Consider the following 8,891-nt stretch of genomic DNA (forward strand, 5'->3'; position numbering starts at 1 on the left):
ATTGGTAGGAGAGAATGGCGCAGAGGTTATGTGCTGGGCACGTTGAATGGAAAATCAATTGAACTTAACCATCCCTTTCCTCCTATAACAGTAGAGTCACAGTGGCCCATGTTTGGCTTCAGCTTCTCCTTACCGTGACACATGCCAAGAGTGAGCTCACTTGCAGGTTGAGAGCTGGGAAGGCAAGGTGATTCCCCCTAGCTCAACCCTGAGAGGGAATATAGCAAGTGGTGAAAGCACAGTTTAGCAGATATTGCACACCCTGGCAGTGCATGGAGGGCTGGAAGTGAAAGGCGATCCTCTCTATTGACTTACCTGCCCTCTCAGCTTCTGGAAAGAAACAYTGAAGAAGACTCAGCAGAAAGAAACTTCAGTGAGTGTTGTAGCCTTAATGAAGTTTTCTTCCCGGCCCAGAAACTGATAAGCTGGCATTACCGGTTGGCATCTGTTGCTTCCCTGTTTAATTGTTAAACCCTGAGGAAGCCTCTCCCATCAGCCTCCCGCTTGGCAAAAGCAAAGCAGCTTCTTTTACTGCTATTCTTGGCTAAGTGAGGTGAAATTGCTGAACTTGCAGAAGCTGGCAAGTTACTGACTGAACTTGTTTCTTGCTGCCCACTAGACATGTGGCTGGATGATCTCATGTAGCGTGGTGCACTTTCCGGGGTGAGGGAAAGGAGAAGAGGCAGGCAAGATGCAGCAGGAAAGGGAGCGTACTTTGTTTGCAAGCACTTTGACTTCAGGGCATCCCAGGAAAATGATGCAAGAAAGTTCTTGTGATGGCAGGGCAGCCTTGCTGGGCCACAGCCAACCCCCTCACGCCCACTATAATGCAGTCATTTTGGAGCTTCCACCTCCGCAGCACTGGGATCTGCCTCGGCCTTCCTTGCCTACAGGGAGACAAGTGTTTCACCCACACACCCTAGCTGACGTTCACCTTGTTTATGCCACCTGCCAGCACACTGAGTGGCATTTAGGCTTCATAGATCTAGGGACATCCTCCGCAGCCTCTCCAGGTGAATTCTTCTCAAGGCTGCCTGAGCTCTTTGGAATCTATGGTAATTAGGAGCCTCTCTGTTCAGCCTGAAGCTCTCTGGGCAACTAATTTTGTGATCTCGGCTTGACCTTATGGGGGAAGTTGAAAAATCAGATGAAAACTGGAATTTAGCTRGGGACAGCTGTAGCCTGCTTTTGCATGGTGATTTATGCTCAACATGTGAGACGGGCAGCAGGCTTCTGGACCCAGAATGAGGTCTCTCATTGCTACGTGAGAGCCAACTCCAACCTTTCTCTTGAGTTTGAGCCACCATGCAAAAGTGATGGAACAGGGAGCAGATTAAGCCAGAAGGAACCCAAGTCTGGCCAAAAGGATGGGATATCCTTTGCAAACTCTTTATTAGGCCCTTTTTTAGATAAAAACCCAGACCATGGCCAGGAACAGAGAGCAGATCTCCAGACCTAGCGTTTCATCATTCATAGCTCTTGGATTAGGGCCACACCAGCATGCAAGGTTACAACAGAAAGGCTTCAATATGGCTTTGCGGAGACAACTGGCCTCCAATTTAGCAGGACCAAATGCTGGTCTCTGGCAGGGTTCTCATGCAAAGGGCAGGCACTGGGAGTCCCATGTGGTCAGTGGAGATGTCAGAGGCTGCCTGTGGAGGGAAAGACTAGCCCACAGCTTCTTCCTGGCCTGCTTCAGGCTCTTGAGAAGGACACGTGGAAGTGAGGCAGGCTGGATTGCCCTCTGCAGGGCTTCGTAGGCACCTACCTCTCCGTCAGTTGTGGAGGGTAAGCAAGATTGCCCTCTTGGGGCCAGGAGCCTTGCTCTTGGGGCAGCTTTTGGGACACGGAGAAGAGCATCGGCTCCACAGTTGCTTGCTCTATTGGGAGTGCACAAATTAGGCMGCAATCCAATGCATCCTGCCACAGCGACAGCAGGCAGTTATGTTAATAACCACCAACTGCCTAGCTGGAGCAGGTGTACCAATTCTGCACACGCAGCATGGCAGCTCGTGGTGGGGAAGTCACTTTTTCCAGGCAGAATCATACCTTGAGGAGCAGTCTGTGCTGTCACAAGGCTCCACAGCAGGCGAGGTTTCCACCCTGATGCACGTTGCTTTGACTACAACCCAACCAGGGCTGGCTGGGGAGGGGGCAAAAGCTGGCCCAAAACGTGACAAGTTTCCTGCCAGCCACCAYGGCTCCCCCTATACATTACTCAGGAGCACTGGTGCTAATATGGGCCTTTAAAGCTCTATTTGTCTGTCTCAAATAATGCTTGAGTTGATGGAGGCCTGCTTTAACAGCCTTCCTGAGGGTGGCTTTCTATTTGATCCCTTGCTGCATTTATCTTTGGACTGGCTGGAACATGAGCAGAAGAGAATGAAACACCCGTTTTTTGAGCAGTGTTAGAGCATGTTCTGCAAGACCCCATGGCTGTTCTGGCATTTCAGGCTGTGGAAGGCATTCAGGTCCATTTTAAACAAAACTGGCCCCCCACCTTCCTGGGCCTGAGATTCATTTCCCACCATATTCCTGAATTCATGTGCCTTGTCCTTTGTAGAAGTGAGTGTTACAGGAACTGTGGGCAGTAGTTGATTTGTCTGGAAAAAGAGTGCTTTTGAGGATGGATCAGGGATGCAGGCAYTGCAAAACAGATTTAGAAATAGACAAGCTGAGGGGAACACTCCCAAGTATCTAAAATATTCAGACACTAGTGGCATAATATCTATAACCGCAGTCTCCACTTAATCAGTTGTTGCAATTTCCTGGATATGGTAGAAATGGCAGTATTGCATACTGAATGTATGTGCATTTGAAGCACAGACTTTGGCTGTGCTGTTGATGACGCTGGGCAAGGAAAGGAGAAAGACAAAGCTTCGCACCCCAAGGTCTGACCCACTGCGCTCAATCTGAGACCAGAGGTTGAGAAACAGGACAAAGAAGAAAAAACACATTACTTTCACATCCCACTGCTTTTCAGAGCTCTGGTGACTGTCTGGTCCCAGGCTCTCTAGGAGAAAGCTGAAATGGGTAAAGCCACTCATTTAGAGTTATACTACAGAATTATAAGGCTGGAAAATCATTGCCTGAGAGTGGGATTATAATACAGCCTTAGGCCCAAGAAAAAGGCACACAATAAGCAAGACATTTGATAGGCATCAGTGCTGAGCAAAGCAGGTTAATCAACCTTATGCTTATGCCTATGACCCTCAACAGGTTCCTATCTGGGCATCTCCTATTACTTAAGAGATAACTGTATTCTTTCACTATGACTGAGCTATCCTCTGAGTAATCTAACCTTTTAAATTGTTTTTTTTTAACCAAACTAATTCTTATTTAAAACCGTGTGATTTTAGAGCCTGATATGATTTGTAGTAATTTGTAGCACAGTCACTCCTGGCACTGTATGAATTAGCAGTTTTTCACTTGGCCTTTGGGTGCCAATAAGCCGAGATGCTCTGGCAGCCTGCAAGACCCCGAGCACCGCTGGGTTGTCTGTCCCCTGCACCTTCCTGGGCAGAGACCCTGTGATACTGGTGGCAGCTGGCACTGCTGAGTGCTTCCTTCCACTGTCTTCCCAGCTTCAATGTAGAGTTCAAAAGCTGGAAAGCTTTCTACCTCTCTCTCTGCCACATGTTCACCATGTGAACAAACAGTGCCTGTAATAGCATTTTTTTTTTGTGCCTAGGAAGGTACAAAATCCTTCTGAATCCATTCCTAATGAAGATTGTAGCCCTCTCATCATATTCTTCGATATGCCCTGTCATAGCACTAACCTGCCAAAAGCAGTACTCACTGGTCTTATCATGTACGGTCTGTGTTTGTGGCTTCCTTGGGTTTCGAAATGCACTGTCCTAGACAGTCGTGTGCAGCGAGCGTGCTGTCCAGGGGTGAGCAGGCCTTGCACTGGCAAACAGCTGCTCCCAGCCATGGAGGGAGCTCCTGTTGCCGGTCAAGATTTTCATTTCCCTCCTTGTGCAGAGATGCTGGCTGCCCCTCTGCGAAGCCATCTGCTTGAAAGAGCCTTCTAGCCTTTTCCCACTAGGCTCCGTTTATCCATTTAAATGCTGGCTGAGTACCTTCTCTGAGATATTTATGAATGGTGTTTAGCAGCAGGCAGCTCTCCTGCCTTCTGTCTCTCTACATATCGTTTGTCTACCTCTGCACCTGACTGTGGCTTCAGAGCTGGGTTTTGGTGGTTTTGTCTGTCTCTGCTTTTGTGATCGGCTGTGTTTACGATATGAAGCACGGCAAGGATGGAGTAGCTATTAATTGCCAGAAGAGGTGGTTTCCACTAAGCTCAGGTTTCAGGTAGTGATTCAGCTTCTTCTCTCATTCTGACACAGCTTTCTTTACACCTCAGCATTGCACAGCACTGAAATCTCGGAGGATCTGTAGCTTGCTTCTCAGGACTGTTCACTAGTGGCTCGGGTGTTCAACTCAGCCCATTCCCTCCTGCAGTGTTGTCCCTGCTAATGGTCCCAGTTTGGCCCCAGCTGCATGTACATATCTAGGAAAGTCTGAAGGGTTGATGGGGGTCTCTCCATCTGCTATTCCTGTTATTGCTGTTCTCAGTAAGCCAGGCAAGAGGCAAGGCTGAATGTGACTGTACATGCTGTAGCAAGGAAAAGAGTCCTGGTTCCTGCCTGGTACGAGGCAGCTGAGGTCTCTGGCTGTGTCTATGAAAACACAGTCAGTATAACTGTCCGGGCCAGCACCTGGGCCGTGCAGCTCTGGAGCAGGAGCACTGAGCCTGCCCAGCTTATGAAAAGGACACTCCTCAGAAAGGGAGTTGAGCCTAACTTTGGGTGTAGCCAGGAGGTGGCTCGAGTTGTTGCAGGTAACTGGGAAACAGTGGGATCTTGCTTGTGCAAGCTGGAGCAGATCTTTTCTTGTAAAGGGTGGATACTGCTGACAATATACAATCTGGGCTGGAGGCTCTTCAGAGCTGATGAGCAGCCTCCAAAATTAGCCCTTCATGTTGTCAAAAATGTGCTATTTGTACCAGCAAAAGAAATTTGGTTTCTGGCTCTTATGTGAAGTGATGGGTGGAGAAGCAGATCAACCAGTATTTCAAATTGCTGCACATGTTCCCAAGTGATGTCTGAAATCAAATCTCATCTGTTTGTCCCAGTTGGATGTATGTGCCATGCTAATGTTTCTGTGCTGGTGGTGGTAAATCCAATATCAGATATTAACAGCAATAGAAACCTGAAATTAATCCATCAGGCAAAGGACAGTGAGGCCTCTGACCTCCAGGAAATAATACCCATGATATGTTGTCTCAGGGATCTGCTCGATGGTGAAATTACAAGGTTGCTGTACATTTTATGAACGAGATCCTATGCTGGGATAAATGTTTGTTCATCCTCTGAAGTATATTCAATGCCAGTTTCATCTTCATAGGTAAAGCAAACAGGTCTCTAGATTGCCAGTAAACAGGTATGAACTTTGACTTAAAGCCAAAAATGACAGTAATTATCAGGAAAGTATAGTTCAGCCCACGTCAAGTTTTGACTTGCCTCAGGGCTTGTTCTATTTATTCTCTGAAGAAACATTGATGGAGCATCCAACTGCCTTGGCTGGAGACCCAGCTCCACACCCCGCTGCCTTGGCTGGCCACTGAGGAGTAGCATGGGCCGCCAACTCCAGCGAACTGCAGAGACAAGAGAAAGTGTGCGGGCATGACCATGAGCTCCTGTTTATGCTTGCGAGCATCTCTAGCTTGTAAAGACACAGATGCTCTTCCGCTTGGGACAGTCTTGTTTCATTAAGAAGAACCAGAGCTATTGGCACCAGCTCTTGTACTTAGCAGGTAATTGTGCAAGGCCTTTGCATTGGGAGGAGAAAGTAAGTGCTTGGGGAGGCAGCTCTTGTATTTAGCCATTTACTGAGGGACAGTTCACTCAGCATGGGCTCACTGCTTAGCACCTTTGCATGGAGATGTACCTTCAGTCTCTGTTCTACTTTCCTAGGTTTTTAGCCCTTCCCAGCCTTCCTCATCAGTTTAGAGAACTGAGCAAATGAACCCTGTGATCTTCCATGGCTTTTGGACTCACAAGCTTGGACATGGCAAACTATAAATCCTTCTGCAGTTCTGCAGCTGTCTTGCCACTCTCCATCTCTGGCCTGGTCCTCATTCCCCTTCTGCCAATCCCCAGTGAGCATTTAGTTACTGTTAGTCATTTCACTTTTAGCAGACTCCCATACTCCTGGAAGTGAGCATCCCTAGGGCTGATCTGGATCCCTTCGGAAACAATAGCCACCAGCTAGGGGCTGCTTGTCAGAGCAGATCTACTGACTGGCGTTTTGGATGTCACTGAGCAAAATCTACTAAGTCATATTCTCCTAACCAGTTACACAAGAAACTGCTGGATTTTCATATGACTTATCCATGTTGATACTTGAATATGAAAACTAGATTCCTCTGCTTTCTGCTTTCTCATGCAGACTTTACAGCAGTTGCATTGATTGCACTTTGCTAAGCACATACCAGCTCCCTTATTCCCTCTTGCTAATGAGGCAGTCAATAACTCTGACTCATGCCCAGTGATGAAATGTAAGTGGTGTCTAAAAACCACAAACTCATTATCCACCATTATTGGTAAAAGTTTGTGGTAGCAAAGGAGATGACTTGTAAAGGAGCTTAAATGTTTCTATTCATTGACTCTTGTACCAACTTAAAGACAAACAGCTCCTAGCCCACTGTGCCCTATGCTGTTGTCTATAGTATCTTCTGCAGTGACCGCTTCTGCTGAATACAGGCCTCGTGGCAGGACATGCAGACGTAGTGAATGCTTCTCCCAAAGCCCCGAGGAACTAGCAATAAAACAGCAGATTTACTCAGACTGATTCATGGAACAGTGAGAAAAGATCAAAAATAGCTTGAGCTACCACCAGCTTTTCTCTTCTGGGGTCTGAACCTCAGTCACTGAAGCAGGTATCAATGACTACTTTTCTGTGACCCTCATATGTCCAGGGTACTGGTGGGGAAAGCTGTTTGCTCTCAGTAACCTGAATCTGTCTCTGTGCATGGCCAGGGAGCAAGAGCCCAGTTGGTCTAACAGGTACAAAAGGAGCCAGCATCTTCCCGAGGGGTGACTGTGGCTCTTACATCAGTGTTGTCATGCTCTCCTTCACTTTACACTTGTGAGGAGGTGGGAAAGAGGAGAGCTAGGGGAGCTGCTGTAGTTTAAACAGCACGCGTGCGCTGAACATAAGACATAGCGTAAGTGGAGACTGCTCTAAAATAGGGGATATTGGGGGTTAGGTTTAGCTCAGTTGGTTAGAGCGTGGTGCTAATAATGCCAAGGTCATGGGTTCGATCCCCATATGAGCCACTTGTTTGAGGGTTGGACTAGATGATCTCCAGAGGTCCCTTCCAACCTTACCAATTCTATGATCTGTGATGCTATGATTCAGTAATCACTGTCTGATAACCATATGCTGTGAAATGGGTCTCATGAAAAGACCTGTGAGGGACAGACCGTGAAGTCCTCACACGCTGGGGAGACCTATTTCAATTTATGACCGTGTGAGCAGAGACGTGGTAAGCAGAAACAGGCAGAATGCACTGTCCCTCCAGGGAGAGTTAGAGACTGTGACTGGAGACTGCCAGTCTAGCTAGCCCTGCGCTTCAAAACCCCAAGCTGTAATGATCTGTGAGGGCTGACATAAAAGCTCAGTGCACTGTCCTGGCCAAACAGAGCTGTGAAACATGACTTCAGCACCATCCACAAGCTCCTACAAGACCGTAACAACTCCATTAACAAAAATTAACCTGTCTCATAACAAGGAGACTTCTAGCTTTGTGGAAGAAGGTGTTACAAGATACAAGCAGACATTGGCAACATGGAAACTTAGCGGTGAGGATAGTTAGCCCCTCAAGCAATTAACGTCTGGAAATGAATTATTTCAACTTTTATTTCAAGACAAGAAGCGTATCTATATATACATCTATATGTATAGATACATCTCCTAGGTCAGCCTCAAAGTATAGAGGAATCRCTGGGTAAAATGCCCTCTCCTACTCTGAACAAGGAGAAAGATTAGTCCTTTCTGAGGTACAAATCCAATAGTCCTTTAGGCTTAACCTTTCTCATAGACTGTGCACCTCTTCATGTTGCTGACATGATCTGGCCTATGTTGCCAAAGTTGTGAACAAGCCTGTTCTAACGGAAGGACCTGACTTGCATATCCTTGAGGTGAACTGAAATTGAAGTTGATCTGTAAAAGTATATGAAAATTTCATATACTTTTCATACTGGTATAGATATCCACTCAAATATAGTTAAATGCATAATTAACCAGGGTTCCCCCCTCCAAAGGGACACTGCAAGCCCAAACTTTACAAAAGAAAGTTTTATTAACTTTTAGGAAAGGAAACATTCTCATTTCAGTCAAAGAGCATAACAGTACAGAGCTTTGGGTCAGGGTGGCAGCTGCTTTCGGTCTCAGTAGCGAGCAGAGTAGCAGGCAGGTAACCAGTGGTAAAAGCCCAAAACACCTCTTGCAGCTGGGCAGCTGCACCCTGGAGGTACAAGTCAGGCCAGGACTTTTCAGTCCTAAGATAAGGAAAAGCTGCTTCCCAAGCCTGAATGAGTAACTGCTTCAGCACGGAGGTTTCCCGCGGACCTCTGGGGAGGGAGATGTATCAAATTTGCCAACAACAGTGGAAAGCACACAGAAAAGCCCCTCAAAGCCTGCAAGGTTTCCTAAGCTCCCTTTGGCACCTGAGGCGCACTTGTCAAGAAGCAGGGGAGCTGAGGCAAGCGGCAGCACGATGGTGCCACCCACCACCATGCGACAGGAAAGCTCCAGGTACTTGAGAGCATCTGCAAAGAGCTTAGCACTGAAACTTGAAGTCTGAAGCCTTCCCAGTGTTTCTA

At 47.2% G+C, this 8,891-nt stretch overlaps 1 non-coding gene across 1 annotated transcript; it reads left to right on the forward strand.

Annotated features, from left to right (window-relative positions):
- The first annotated feature begins 7,272 nt into the window (after positions 1 to 7,272).
- Positions 7,273 to 7,343, forward strand: TRNAI-AAU (transfer RNA isoleucine (anticodon AAU)). Its single transcript has one exon. It is a non-coding gene; the product is annotated as a tRNA-Ile (tRNA).
- The last annotated feature ends 1,548 nt before the right edge of the window (positions 7,344 to 8,891 follow it).

Source organism: Rhea americana, unplaced genomic scaffold (genome assembly GCF_003343005.1).
Source record: "Rhea americana isolate MKP2758 unplaced genomic scaffold, rheAme1 scaffold_162, whole genome shotgun sequence".
Taxonomy (NCBI): domain Eukaryota; kingdom Metazoa; phylum Chordata; class Aves; order Rheiformes; family Rheidae; genus Rhea; species Rhea americana.